The 15380-nt window shown below is 47.1% G+C and overlaps 1 protein-coding gene and 1 long non-coding RNA gene across 10 annotated transcripts in view; one reads left to right on the forward strand and one right to left on the reverse strand.

Annotated features, from left to right (window-relative positions):
• PHF21A (PHD finger protein 21A) overlaps window positions 1–905 on the reverse strand; it is a 129825-nt gene extending 128920 nt beyond the window's left edge. For 3 of the 6 annotated variants that reach the window (XM_027750159.2, XM_027750161.2, XM_027750160.2), the window contains exon 1: window positions 249–905. The gene's annotated coding sequence lies outside the window, so the exon portion shown is untranslated. The remainder of the gene's footprint in view (window positions 1–248) is intronic. The other 3 variants (XM_027750164.2, XM_027750165.2, XM_027750166.2) reach the window with 3 other exon arrangements.
• On the forward strand, window positions 692–3656 carry LOC114003303. Of its 4 annotated transcripts, XR_005566361.1 has the most exons (6): window positions 692–1022; window positions 2146–2278; window positions 2413–2554; window positions 2654–2755; window positions 2973–3089; window positions 3261–3656. It is a non-coding gene; the product is annotated as an uncharacterized LOC114003303 (long non-coding RNA). The 4 variants fall into 4 exon arrangements; XR_003546178.2 differs by lacking the exon at window positions 2146–2278 and having other exon boundaries at window positions 696–1022; XR_003546180.2 differs by lacking the exon at window positions 2146–2278 and having other exon boundaries at window positions 697–1022; window positions 2977–3089.
• The last annotated feature ends 11724 nt before the right edge of the window (window positions 3657–15380 follow it).

Here is a 15380-nt window from a genome sequence, read left to right on the forward strand (position 1 = left end):
CTCGCAAACTTCTGCCGGGGAGGCCGGGGGGCCGCCCCGGGACGCTCCGCTCTTCCCCGCCACCCCCCCGAGGGAGGGGCCGGGGGCCGTGGCGAAGTTGCTGCTCCTCATCGCCAAGTTGGCCGGAGAGTGCGGGGCGCGCTGGCGCCATCCCGGGGGGCGCGGGGGGGAGAGGGGGGACGGCGCCCGGGGGGCGGGGGGGGGGCAGGGAGGAGGAGGAGGCGAATCCGAAAGGTGGGATACTACACCCTGCTGGCGGCGGCGGTGGTGCTGCGGGCCGGCCGGGGTCCCCCTGGCAGGACCTCTCTGTGAGGGGGAGGACTCTTCTTCATAGGGGGAGGGTGCCGGCGCCGCCGCTCCTCTGGGCCTCCCTGTCCCCCTCTTCTGGGCGCCTCTCTCTCTCTCCTCCTCTCACTTTCTTTAAGCTAAGCGGGGAGTGGAAGATGGTAGGTTGCTCCCTTCTCCTCCTCCTCTTCGCTCGCTCTCGCCTCTGTGGGGTCCTTTTCCTTTCCCCTCTCCGCGGGGGGCTCCTCCTGCGGCGGGGAGGAGAGGGCGGGCGGGGAGGGCGGCACGAAGCCGGAGAGGCGCAGGAGGAGAGAAACTGTGACACAAAAACAAGCCGAGAAGCTGAACTCTTCTTCAATCCCATTCACCCGGCCCGGCCGCAGCACCGCTCGCTGGGATCCCTCCGCCACCGGCCTCCCTGCCTGCCTGCCTGCGGCGCGCTCCCGACACGCCGCCGCGCGCGCCCCCGCCCGCCCCGGCCTGGCCCGGCCCGCCGCCGGAGACCCGTAGGGGGAGCGGGGACCGCTGCGCCCACGCCCACGCTCCCCCCTCCCCGCTGCCACGGAGGGGCGCCGCCGGCCGGGTCCGGGCCGGGGGGGGAGCCGGGAGGGCGGGCTCGGCGGCTTCTCCTAAGGGGGGACTACTTGACGTGTCGGTGCGGCGAATTTATTTCCCTTTGCCTAAGGAACGGGCTGTGCTGCGGCCCCCATTGCCTAGGGAAAAAGCCCGGATGTAAAGTGAGTGAAACTAAAGTAGAGTGAAGTAGGGCACCAAACTCTGCCGGAGCAGCGGCGCCGCCGGCCGCGGCGGGCACGGGGCGGCCGCGCGGCGCCGCACCGCCGGTACCGGGCGGCCGTGAGGGCGCGGGGACCGGGGGGAGCAGCGCGAAGGGCGGGGGGGGGGGCCGCGCGCCTGCCGACCCCCCCCCCCCATACACCCCCCCATCACCCCTCCCTCCCCCCTCCCGCCCGGCCCGGCGCGCGGGGCTCGGCGGGGGCGGCGCGCGGGCGCGCGCGCGGCGTCGCGCGCAGGAAGCGGGCGGGGGGAGCCGTGGCGCGTGGGGCCCCGCCGCGAGGGGCTCCGCACAGGAAGTTGATGCAACAGGGCCGCGGGGGGGGCGGGGGGCGCGCGCAGGAAGCGGCGGCGGGAGGAGCGCGAGAGCGGCGGCCTCATCCCCCTGGATGATCATCCCCCTGGATGAGCCGCGGATGCGCCACGGCCCGGCCGTCCGGGCCAAGAGCCGCCCTCCTCCCCTCCCCGCACCGCCGGCCCTGCCATGTTATTCGCAGGAATAGCGCACCCGCTCGCCGCGCGGCCGGGCAGGGAGGGAGGGTGTTCCCTCCCCCGCCTCGCCGTTCGCGCAGCGGGGTTGGCTTATTTATTTATTAACTTACTACTCCAGTGCCGGGCGATGCTGCCATTTGCTTTCGTGCGAGCGGCGCCGCATCAGTTTCCCTGTTTTGTTTTGTTTTTTTATCTCTCCTTCCTTTTTTAATTCCCCTCCCAAAAGAAAAAAAAAAAAAAAAACAACACACCAAAACAAGAGAACCAAAACCAAAAACCATGGCCAGTCAGAAACTTTCATAAGCAGGTTCAAAGCAAGGAAGTTGCACGCCATGGATTAAAAGGTTTCTGCGGTGCCCGTTGGCGTGAAAATCAAATAAACGTGACTTGGGGGCTCCTCGCTCCCTCCCTCCGTCCCTCGCCCCCAGGGGCGGTGCCGGGCCCGCCTGTGCGGCGGCTCGGGGACCACCGTCCCCCCAGCTGCCAGCTTGGGCACAAGGAGCTGCGGGGGGCTGCCCGAACGCGAGCGGCTGACCTGTGCGGGGTCGGTCCTTATCTGCAATACACTGGCTTAAGTTACAGGCATGCCCCTGTGCGTCTCCGCCTTCTGAAAGTCTCCGAAGTCTCAGAAATACTTAAAACCTGGCCTTTATCTCGGAGCCACCATTGCTAAAGCAGTGGGACATATTCTGGACGCCGCGGACTTTGCGTGAGCTCTCACAAAAAGACCGGGTTTGATGCAGTGCGAACTCCATTTTTTTTAAATAGCCTCTCTCATCACTTTATTTCTTCAGAATGCTCACAAGTTGTGAATAAAAGTAAGTGTTTGCATTATCTCTGCAGATGCTTCAGGAAGTCACGATGAACTCATTATTTTATTGTGAAACTAAATCCATAAAGCAGTCATGATGAGTAACTCGGGGACTTGTCGTAATTGGGCAGTAACGCACAGTTTTATCATCTGGAGGATTCTAGTGGGCTCAATGTGAGTGAGCGTTTACAGCAAGGTTTCCTCTCAACCGTAAAAAAATATGGGGCCATTGTTTATTTAGTTACTGTTATTTTCCTCGTTCTTTTCCATCAGGTGGTTGCCAATTCTGTGTGATTTAATTGTGAACTTTACAACATTTAGTGCCCTTCTTAAAGCTGTAGCTCCTGGACTCATACAATTATGCAAGAAATTCAGGTTTGTTTTTTTTTTTTAATGAAGTTTCTAGCCTGTGGTTTTGTGGATGTGACCTTAGAGACACAAACCTTAAAGGAACAAAAAGGAAAAGGTACAAAGCAAATAGAGTAATCCAAAAATGCCTTTTTTTTAATGTCACTTTGTTTGGCTTTTTCTTTTTGAGACAATCTCTCCTACACCCTCTTTTTTTTTCTTTCTCTTTTTTTTTTTTTTCAAGCCAGGTATGATACTGAACAGCAGGGCTGATGGAGAACTAAAAAAAGAAAAACACAGAGAATATATCAGAGTGCTTGTGAAATAGTTACCAATAGGTACACAGTTCATGGAATAACAGGTAAGGAAGGGCACGTGGACAGGACTACCAAAAATCTAGCAGCCACTGCAATAGATTTTTCATGTGTCCAACACTGTCAAGAAGTGTTATGGTTAGTATAATTAAGATATTACACAGCTTCTAATGAATATATATTTGCTTTTTATACTTCTTTCTACTTTACTTCTACAGCTTTTGAACAGATCAAGTAATCCTGGGACAAGGTCTATTACTGTCAGATCTGCTTGTAGTTTACTGTGATTTCTCCTGGGGCTGGGGCACCGTCCAGCCACCTCCCTCCTCACCCCTCCAGTCTTGAGTCCATAACCAATTCTTAAACACTCTGAAAATCCCAGCCCCAAAACTCTGATTTTCCCCCCTCCATGTAAACTTTTACTACCAGCCCTTCAAGCTATAGAGGCTGTGTGTTACAGCCAAGACAGCCTGGATTTTGATTTTACCTTCAGTTAGAGTTTGAAGCAAGAAGGGGAGTCGGCTTACTCTGAAAACTATAAGACCAGAGTTGCTTTTTTCCTTCAGATTTTTTTGATAGACACACCAGAGAAATAAATAACTGAGTAAAGCCAATGTATTTCACTGTTTTTTTCTCTTCCTGGATAACAAGCAAGTTAAATGAAGCTAGAATGAGTGATTTAAATGTTTTTAGAGATTTGGCATGTTTATTCTGCTGAGAAGTCAATACACACAGCCTAAAGTTTGTTTTGGAGATGAACTTTGGACAAAGTTCAAAGGAAAAATAATCATTAGCTGTTACTGTAGATGCACACAGAAATTTTTCATGGTTTGTCTTAGAACTCAAACCCTAATGGGTACTCACACACTGCCCACAGTAATCTTTGGGTCACAGCCAGGTAGAGTGGCTCAGATCATTTGCACAGAATCATAGAATGCTTTGGGTTGAAAGGGACCTTAAAGGTTGTCTAGTTCCAACACCCCTGCCAAGGGCAGGTACACATTCTGCAAGACCAGGTTGCTCAGAGTGCCATTCAGCCTGGCCTTGAACACTTCCAGGGATGGAGCATCCACAGCCTCTTTGGGCAACCTGTTTCAGTGCCTCACCACCCTCACAGTGAAGAATCTCTTGCTAACATTTAATTGAAATCTACTGTCTTTCAGATTAAAGCCATTCCCCCTTGTCCTATCACTAGATGCCTTGTCAAAAGTCCCTCTCCAGCTTTCTTGTAGACCCCTTTAGGTACTGGAGAACTGCTATAAGGTCTCCTCAGAGGCTGAACAGCCCCAACTCTCTCAGCCCATCTTCACATGGGAAATGCTCAAGCCCTCTGATCATCTTCGTGGCCCTCCTCTGGTCTTGCTCCAGCAGGTCCGTGTCGTTCTTATACTGGGGACCGCAGAATAGGACAAAGCACTCCAGCTTCTCATAAGGTCTCCGGAGAGCAGAGTAAAGAGGGAGAATCACCTCACTCGACCTGCTGGCCACAGTGCTTTTGATGCAGCCCAGGATGTGACCCTGCGCATTGCTGGGTCATGTTGGACTTCTCGTCAACCAAACCGAACTCAGCAGTTTAAACCACCTGATTATCACAGATGTGCTGGAAGTTTTTCCTTTAAAAGCAGTGCACATACACTACCCCTTTGTTCAGACTTGCAATGCTGAAGAGAAGTGGTTCCTGCCTTTGTGCTACTTCACTTCCACGTCAGCAAAAAGGGCCACTACAGGTGTATGTGAAGCATTCACCTTCTTATAGCGTTAGAAGTGGTTTCATGTACAAAATGGAAAGCAATAATAACCATCAAATGCACAGCCAAATGCTTGAATAAACTGGCTGGGTTTGTTCGTTGGCTTCGTACAGAGATATCTAGCATGATTTCCTTGCAGTGAAAAGAAATCTTGCTAGAAGCCTAGCAAAAACATTCCCTCCTTTGCTTGTTGAGTCTTTGTGCACAAAGTTGACCCATGCACTTCTGCCTCCAAATGTGATACTGCTCATCAAAAGTCATAGTTTGGTTTGTCCAGATTTTGCACTTTCTGCTTGATCACATCATCCTGGATGCTCATCCAGCCCTCTTTGCCAAGTTTGTTTCCTAAGAGCACTTAGAAGTACAAGGCTAATCCAACTCAGAAAAACTCAGAAAAATCAACAGGATTTGATGAGAACTTGTAAGGAGCTGCTAAATGGTATTTCTCATTGAATGTTATTTCACCAGTTTTGAAGAATTTCAGAGAAAGAAGCACAGTACATGTAAAGTATTAATGCAGGGGCAACTCAAGAGTAATAGTCATTGCTAACAATTACTGTACCAAGTGTTCAAAATAACAAGTTACATCATAACATGCTAGCTTTGCTGTAGCCATTCCATCTTGCAGTGCTGTTTGTTGAGAATACTTGGGACAAAATCTGAGAAGACATTAGTTAACACGCAGAAACAGTCTTGTAGCAGCTCTTGTTAAAAGGAATTACCAGCAAATGCTCTGGCTCCTAACATACAGGTCACAGATTAGGTTGACAGTAGAGTAGCCACATAGCATTTTCTCTTCCCCTGGTTTTCAGCAACAAAACTACCTTAAAAACTAAACTAAGAGTTAGTTACTTGCTTATTGCTGTTTTTCACTGTGCTTTTGGCAGGAATGCTAGATGGCTGCAAGTAAGAGAGGAGATAGCCTGTGCAGCCGTGCTTAAAAGAGAAAGCCATAAGACCATTTCAGGCAAGACATACCCCAGCCTAAGAAAACAGTCGGCAATCTCTGTTTTTCTCATCGGTGTTTGAACACAGGGTTATCTCTCCAGCAGAATCCAGGCAAGGAGCTCCTTCCACAAGCAAATATCTTCCCCTTCCCAGGGTCAGGGAAGGATAGGGCACCACTCACTTCCAGATGATAAGGAAAATTAAGTAGACTGTTTAGACCACCAGTTGGGGCTAGAGCCTGAAAACATGGCTCACATGAGGCATTCACCATTAAGGATATCAGCCTAAGTGGAAATTGCATTGCTTAACACAACAACCTCTGACTTCAGCCATGGATTATTGCCTTACACGGGAGCTATTGCTTACAGCAGCCAATAAAGCAGACCCCTGCTTACCCCGTTTCATCCCAAAACGACTTGCTTACTCATCAGCTGTCAGTCGGTCCAGGCAGCAGCAGTGCAGCCACAAATCTCACTTTTCTGATGTTCTGCCTGGGAGGCAGATAGGATGAGCTAAAAACGGTCGTAAGGAGTGCATTGGCTGGGACCTGTATTCCAGGAAAAGTAATTCAACATTCAGGCTGCCCTGTTCCTTTTGCAAAATTCATGTTCTCCAGGCTGCCCCCAGCAGCTGAGCCAGGGAAGGCCTGTCAGCGCAGCATAGTGTTATGTCTGTAGTGGGATTTCACTGGGGATGCAAGCTCTTCTGAGGCTGGCCTTGAAAGGATAACTCCATCCTGCCATCTCTTCCCCCGATCACTTAACTGTTTTGGTTACCAGAGATACCCATTTTTTCGTACAGAAAGTAGAGGGCTGTAGCTCAGAGCCTGGCCTGCTGCACCCAGAGAGTGGAGAGCACCTGTGAGGACCCACCACTGTCTGATACTTGCCAACAGCTCCCAGAGCTCTTCTTCCTTGGTTTCCCTCTTAGGCTTTCAGTCTTGTTAAGGTTTCAGTATGTAAAGTCAGAAAGGTTGTAATCTCCTTATCTGATCTGACCTTTAGCAAAATGCTGGATATTTCAACCACTACTTCTGTATCAGATCTGAAATTACAGGAGGCCAGAGGGTATTTTACCCTTCATAAGCCATTGCTTTCTGCTTCTGGAGGTGCATCTGCTTTCAGAGAGGCTGGTGGTCTGGCTGCTTCCAGATTAAAGGAAGATCTCAGCAGCAATCCTGTGTCTGGGAGTCAAGAGGAATGGGTTTCCTTGCCTTTTTTATCTTTTCTCTTTAAGTAGAAGTGAGCAGTCATAAAGGGGACATTGCTCATGGCTCTCAGGTGGCTGGCCAGGCTGACTAAGCATGCTTATGGATCCTGTACACTGTTTAGAATCACAATGAACTAGAGATTGTGTGCCAAGATGCAAATGGTCCAGGCAACAGTTTCTCATTTTTAAGCCAGCGGTATGAAGTATCCTAGGAGCAATTGCAGTTCCGTTTTCAGGTAAAAGAAACTCTTTTTGACTCATTGTCCTTTTTGTTAAACAACAGAATGCCCACTAATTCAGGCTGATTTGTTGTAATGTTGGTCACCCTGCTAAATTTTTCAGCCGGAGATTATTGGACTACTAGTGATTAGTCTCCATCAAAATACCCTTTTCCAGATCCTTCAGAAGAATTCTCCTACCTTTGAGGAACTTGGAGAGGAAAAATGTAATAGAATTGGAAAGCTATGAATGGAAATAAAACCGCTGAGTATGTTTTCAAGGACCCGCTGAAAGGAATTTGCAACTTTTGTAATAGAGCATATCAGTGTGTCACTAGCCTGATAAGCAAATAGAAAGGCAGACTGGTAAACCAAAGGCATGAGCCACAGACCATGACAGCAACTACCAGGTTGTAATGCAGACATATAGATATCGCAACAGGTAAGCCTCCCACATGCATAGAAATCAGACATTCTGACAAACAGCGTCAAAAAAAAAAGTGCATTTCTGTAAACAATTAAACACCAGTAGAAGGGGTATCATGTCTGTTTAGTCTTTTCAGATGTTAGTGGTCATTTTGGCACCTTAAGGAGAGACGTGATAAACCAGAGAAGAGAGGCAAGGAGCCTAAGGAAAACTACAGGATGATGATAATTGCAAGATGTTAAGTACTTCAAATATAAATACTGATTGTGGTTTTCAAAAATATTTCTGTAAATTTGTCCCCTAAACCCTTCTATATCACTAGATACATAAAAAACCTGATGGAGCATCTAAGAAGCAATTCAGTTCTCTAAGTATTTAACTAGACATATATTTGAGCTGCCAATTTGGGACTACCAGCTGAGCATCATTTTGTCCTATAGAGTAATGTAGCAAGAAGAGTATCAATGTTTGAACACAGTAAAGAAGTAGTAAGCTTTGGGAAGTATTAAACTACTGGAATCCTGTGTATTTATTACATGTTGTCTTGATTTTACTGTGCTGAAAAGTAGCTCAGCATAGGCACAAGGACAAGGGAGGGAAGAAGAGCTGCGAAATAAGTGTTATGGAGGGATGAGGAAGGGGAAACCTAGGAGCAGAGCTCTGCCTGGCTTTGCATGCAAGAATAAGAGTTAAAAATGACTCAGTGGACAGAAAGGTCAATGCTAGTGCAAATGTGCAGAGTGAGTTTTCACAGCCCAACAATAAGTAGCTTTAGTCATCTCTAGATTGTCTGGGATTAAGTGTATTGTGGGTAAAGATACCCCCGAGATGACTGATGCTGAACTAGCATGGGCTCACTCACACACCACCATGCCACACAGCCTTGCATCTTCTGAGGAGCTGTGGCCCCCTGCGCTTCACAGCCTCTGGAGTCACCGGTCCTGATGGCATGACACCTTCTTCTCCAAGCTTCCCTGATGGGTCTGGCTATTTCTGGGTTTCTGCTTTGGCTGTGTTATCTTATCTTGCTGCTTTCTGGGATAATCCAGAGTTTAATGTGGCTGAGTTTTGAATTGAGTGAGAAGGGGCAAAATAAAGATCAAAAAAAGAGTCAATAAACCTGATGGACAGGGAAGACATCTGCACAGCGAGACATTGCCCTTTTTATTTAGTCATGTCTTACAATGCAGCTACCACATCATAAATTCAGAGACACATGTTTGTAGAGAGAGGTCCTCACGGATATTTTATTTATAATTGATTTTAATATCTTCCACTCAATTCTTCTGTTGTTTGAGTGATAGGCAAGTTGCAAAATATATCACTCAAGAGTTAGGGAATTAGGCAATTAAACCTGTTTGTGTGTTCTTTGTGTTCAAAATTGATTAATAACGGTAAGATACACCAACATCATGCTTTTCAGCTAAAAGACAGTTAGATAATGTCAATATATTCACAAATCTCATTGGCATTGCTTCCCTATACGAACAGTACACGTAAGTATAAATGTATTTTTCTCTCATAAGGAGAGACAGAATGAAAACACCGTTGCTTTCAAAACTCCTATTATACAATCAGATGGAAATAATAGAATCAGAGAATATCCTGAGTTGGAACTGGCCCGCAAGGATCATTGAGTCCAACTTCTGAGACTGCACAGAACAGCCCCAAGAGTCACACCATGTGCCTGAATGTGTTGTCCAAACACTTCTTGAACTCTGACAGGCCTGGTGCTGTGACCACTTCCCTGGGGAGCCTGTTCCAGTGCCCAACCACCCTCTTGGTGAAATTTTCTTAATATTCAACCTAGACCTCCCCTGAAACAACTTCAGGCCATTCCGTTGGGTCTTGTCACTGGTCACCAGAAAGAAATCAGTGTCTGCCCCTCCATTACCCCTGTGAGGAAGCTGCAGACTGCAATGAGGTCTCCCCTCAGTCTTCTCCAGGAGGAACAAGGCAAGAGATCTCAGCTCCTCCTCATGTGGCTTCCTCTCAAGGCCCTTCACCATCTTTGTTGCTCTTATTTGGATGCTTTCTAACAGCTTAATATCTTTCTTATATTGTAGTGCCCCAAATTTTTCACAATATTCAAGGTGAGGCTGCACCAGTGCAGAGCAGAGCAAGACAATCACCTCCCTCGACTGGCTGATGATGCTTTGCCTGATGCCCCCCAGGACATGGTTGGCCCTCCTGGCTGCCAGGGCACTGCTGACACAGATTCAACTTGCCATCAACTGGGACCCCAAGGTCCCTTTCCATGGCACCACTCTTCAGAGTCTCATTCCCCAGTCTGTACGTACATCCGGGGTTGCCCCATCCCAGGTGCAAAATCCAGCACTTACCCTTGTTAAACTTCATATGGTTGGTGATTGCCCAGTCCTCTGATTTTTGAGGTCTCTCTGCAGGGTCTCCCTGCCTTTGAGGAAGTCAACTCCTCCTCCCTATTTAGTGTCATTGGCAAACTAGCTCAGTATTCCTTCCAGTTCCGCATCCAAGTCGTTTCTGAAGATGTTGAAGAGCACAGGGCCTAAGATGGAGCCCTGTGCAACCCCACTAGTGACAGGTCACCAGTCTGATGTTACCCCATTCACTATTACCCTCTGTGCTCGACCTGTGAGCCACTTGCTCACCCAGTGTTTATCCAGCTGTGGGCTGGACACTTTGTCCAGAAGGATCCTGTGAGAGACAGTATCGAAAGCTTTACTGAAATTCAGAAAGATTACATTAACTGTCTTCCCTTGATCAACTAGGTGGGTTAATGTATTATAAAAGGAAGCTAAGTCTGACAAGCAGGACTTTCCCGTCATGAACCCATGCTGGCTGTGACCAATGACTGCATCGTCCTTCAGATATTCTTCAGTAATTTCCAGAATAATCATGACATATGATTGTACCATGATTGTCATGTCATGACATGACATAATTTGACTAGTTTCTTTCTCAGCAGACTTGGAAACACCATATTGAATTTGAATAAAAGTCTAGGATAGTTTGAAAACATTGCAAAGTTCCAGGTCATCTTACTCTCCATGGGGCTTCTGAAAGCATCTACTCAGTGCTTGCCATCAGCCAGGTAGTTAAATAAGGAGCTGGAAGTTGTCTGAAGTCTATAAATGTCAATGAAAATTTGTATTTTGCCTATTTATGAAGTCATTATGTGCCCACCCCCTCAGAGCAAGCCAAAGGATGTTGTTTCAAAAAAGATAGAATTAGTAAGGCAACAGAAGGAATAAGGAATAACTTTCACCTTGAGAAAAAAAAACAATACGGGAACTAGGACTTTTCAAATAAAATAAGATAAAACTGAGAGGGAACATAAGAGGCCTGCTAGAGGGAGAGCAGCATGGAGAAGGAAAATAGGGAGCGATCATTCACCATTCCTCAAGTTGCAAGAGTAAGTGGCACTGAGTGAAACAATTAGACAATTTTTTAAACAAACGAAAAGCAATACTTTTTTGCTCAATGCATAATCACATTTGGAACTCATTGGTACAAGATTTCATGGATCCTGAAAGTATAAATGTGTTCAGAAAAGCATGAAACAAATCTACTGAAGGATGCAACATCTGACTCAGCAAGCACTTTTGCCACTGATTGCCAGAGGCTCATAGGGGGAAGATCCTTCTGGATACATCCCATTTCTTACAGTCCTCCTTAAATACTCAGGTTGGGACATTATGAGAGAAAGCCTTCTATAGAGGATGCACCTTTGGTCTCCTTCAGTATTGTCACTTTTATGAGTTCAGGAATAAAGGAAGCAGTAATATTTTGGTGGAGGAGAAAAAAATCAGTGGAAGAGGCTTCTCTATTCATGTATGCCAATGTTATACAGACTTTGCTCTTCACTTGAATAAAGTAAAACTTCTTGTACTGTGGGTTGGGATTTTTTTCTTCTGAGAATGAAAACAGGCCTTACATTGTCATTCATATCACATTTTTGGGAATGAGAGGCAGTTTATCTTTTAATAAAAACATACTGTTCAAACAGGAATCACATAAGGGGGCTGTTTGAAAGCTGTGGAGGAAATGGACTGCATGTCCCTACTAAAGCAAAACGGGATCCTTGATCAGCACCGCTTGAAGTACTGTTTGCGTGCAGCCCATGCTAGGCAGGAGCCAGCCTGGAGACTGCCTGGTGGTGCCGGGGCCTGGTGTGGCTCTGCTGGGCCCCTGTGGTGGGTTTGCAGCTGTACCAGCCAGCCTCTTCCCTGGAGATATGGAGACCAGGGCCTACCCACACTGCAGCTTCCACTAGGGGCCACTGCTACATAGAGGAAGAGGAGGAAAAAGAGGAGGAGGAAGAGGAGAGGGAAGAGTTCAGAAAGCATCACAGTCTTGAGGTTTTATTTTCAGGCACGAGGACATCTGTTTGTTAATAGGTTGGTGAACGTACATGAAGTACCACTGATTCTGTTGAGGCGCACAAGAGAAAAGGGATGGCCACTGGGAGCTGGGCTGGTTTGCTTCCACCTTGGATGTTACTGGCAGGCACTGAAAAGTCACTCCTCTTTCCAAACCCTTCTCCATGAACCATGTAAACTTAGATAAGCAGCAGATCTCTCATTCCTGAGGGGACATCCGAAGGTGGAGAGGTGAAATGGCCTATGTGACAGCACTTCAGAGAGGAAGCAATGCATGTTATAACAACTAGGTTCTATTTACAAATATCTATATGAAATTTGAAGCCTCCAGTTTGAAAAAGAAAGAAAGGCTTATGTGCCTAAAAGCTTGTTTGTGTTTTCCAACAATATTAGTCGATTTCATAATATCTATATTACCTTCAAAACCTGCCCTTCTTTATCCCTAGACCATGGCAACAACTGCACTACTAAATATAATACCGAGACTTGGCAAAATATATTTTTAAGTCTCTAGTTTCAAATGAACCATGTCTTCCCCCATGTGCGTGGAATGCTCACTGCTTTCTAGGGCTTCAGTTATGAGCAAAACTGAACTTACAAGGCCAGAGAGTAATTATATGAATGGATACTTCTGTGGAATTCACTCAAAAATTTAAAATTCTTTTGGGAATGCCTCCTGGCAGAGGTGAGAAGACTGGATATTAATCTTGATGGCTAAAATGAGAGACTTCAAACTCTACACGCCCTCATGGAGAAGAAATGCCTCCTCTATAGATTTAGAGAGATATTCAAGAAAAATGTCAAAATACTTAAGACCATTTCCAGCCCACACCACCCTTCAGCAATTCTACTTTCAACCAGAACTGAAAGAAATTAATTATTCCCCAGAAACAAATGTTTTTCTGCTATTTGTGAAGTGCTAAGGGATAGGAAGTTAGACCCCTTCTACTGTCGAGTCCTTAGAGGGGATCAAATAGCTTGTGTTTATTTATCTTGACTAGCATACCGGCTGTCGGTGGATTATCTCCTTCTGTCATCGAGATGCCTCTTTTTCACCATCAGGCAGCTGCAGAAGCAGCAGAGATTTTTTTTTTCTGATTTTTGGCTTGTCAGTTCATTGTGTCTCTCCCTTTAGGTTGGTGGAGTGAACTGCTTGATAGGGAATCATGCCTCTGAGGCCAGTCTGTCCTGCTCCTCTGCTGTGCCTCTGAAATATTTAGAGGCTCCTTCTTTGTTTCAATGGTGAGGCTAAAATGTTGTGATTAGATAGATAGTGTCATTTTGCATCCTCTGTCTCAAAATACAGCTGCCCCATAGATGTGCTTTGAAATGATACAGACATAGAAGCTTGTGGTGGGAAGCGGGGGGATTCTCCACTGCAAGGTGGGATTGTCTTAGATGAACAATGCTTGCCACAGTATCAACATCTGATTCAGATAAGAATCACAGATTTTTTAGCACTATAGGCATTGTTTGGCCCAGTCAAGGAAAAGACTGACTATTTCTGCCCCTGGAAACGCAATATACAGCACCAGCATTAACAAACTCAAGCCCTTAGCTCAGTCTGAAAGTGCGCGCAGTGAGAAAATATGCATCTGTCTTTCTGCTACTGCCACCCCTAACCCTGAGATTAACATCTGCAGAGTGGATATGCCTGTGCCCAGAACAGAGCATGCAGCTTTAGGATTATTCAGATATGGACCTTATCTTCACCTGGAAGAAGAAACTGAATACAGTACTAAGGAGTCCTCCACAACTGCTGACTGCTTCTTTCCACATTGCCACAGCTTAGTGCATGCAGGACGCTCCTTTCTATTGACTTTAGCTGGGAGCATCTCTGGTTGAATCACTTCAAAGGAGACTCCAAGTGTTGTGGGGTGAGGAAGGTCCCTGTGACACTTTCATCTGTGGGGATCTGGGATAACTCAACAGTGTGTGGGCTGGGGCAGAGTGGTACCTGGGGAGTATACCTGCATCTGGAGTGGTCCACAGTGATTTAGAAGACTAAGATTCCTTAGCATTTTAAGATGAGGACTGGTCACCTCAGTTACAAGGAGACTGACATGCTTGGTTTAGGAGTAACAGCTGAGGTTACTCATTTGCAGGGATATGGACAATGCCTCAAGAAATACACCTCAGACTGCCACAGTTCAGAAGTGCCCCTTATGTGGGCACTGTGTACCCCTGAGATGTGGGACATCTCGGTTTAGCATTGACAGGATGTTTCAGATTCACTGCAGACCACTGATTCTGTGAGGGGCACATAGAGGGAGGGCACTCAACATTCGGGGAGGTCTCCAGATCTGAGTCCATTTGCCTCAATATGCTAGTATTGAGGTTAAGGATACAACCATCTGGATGGGTAATTAGTTTAAGGAAGATCAGTTTTTGGAGTACAGGACTGGGTGATATAGAAGGGACCAGAGAACCTCAGTTTGTGGAACAGAAGTTGCCCAAGGGCATCTCCATGGTGCTGCCAGGATACTTGGGTATGGTGAGTGTCAGAAGGGCAGATCTTGTAGGTCTCTGGGTATCTGGATCTGGAAGGGTACTCCCACAACTCAGCTGGAAGACACATGTGGCACTGAGCACCATCTCCACTGTGTCTCTGTCTTCTTGATTTGGGAAGATCCATTATGCCTTCATCCCCTGTGAAACCCCTGGTCCAAACTACTTCTGGCAGCCTTTATGCAGTTGATGGGAGGAGCATAGGAAAACATTCAACTCCAAAGTTATATGGGCTTCGCGTGTCTACACCCAGGCCTAGTGATGGTGCTTAGCTGATGGGTGGGAAACACAGCACTCTTGGGTATGGCAAGCACCTCCATGGTCAAAGCCAAGAGGGTGGTTGGTCCCCGTGCTGCAGAGCAGGGTGGGGGCTTGCAAGCTACAGTGAGGCTAAGAAAATGTCCTGGTGAGGCACTGGCATTCCTGCCAGGCTTCTTCTTCCAAAAGCTTGATACTACATTCTGATTTGGGTCCCTCACTAGAAGAAAGACATTGAGGTGCTGGAATGAGTCCAGAGAAGGACAACAAATCTAGGGAAGGGTCTGGAGGACCTATGTCCTGTGAGGAGCGGCTGAGGGAGCTGGGGTTGTTTAGCCTGGGGAAAAGGAGGCTCAAGAGAGATCTTATTACTCTCTGCAACTACCTGAAAGGAGGGTATAGTGAGGTGGGGATTGGCCCCTTCTCCCAGGTAACAAGTGACAAGATGACAGATAACAGCTTTAAGTTGCACCAGGGGAGGTTTAAATTAGATATTAGGAAAAAATTTTCATGGAAAGGGTTGTAAATCATTGGAACAGACTGCCCAGGGAAGTGGTGAAGTCACCATTCCTGGAAGTGTTCAAAAAGCTTGTGGATATGACACTTCAGGGCATGGTTTAATGGAGAACATAGTTGTGCTAGGTTGATGGTTGAACTTCAT

This window comes from Pipra filicauda, unplaced genomic scaffold (assembly GCF_003945595.2).
Source record: "Pipra filicauda isolate LSUMZ 115617 unplaced genomic scaffold, ASM394559v2 scaffold6_size6359152_pilon, whole genome shotgun sequence".
NCBI classification, from domain to species: Eukaryota; Metazoa; Chordata; class Aves; order Passeriformes; family Pipridae; genus Pipra; species Pipra filicauda.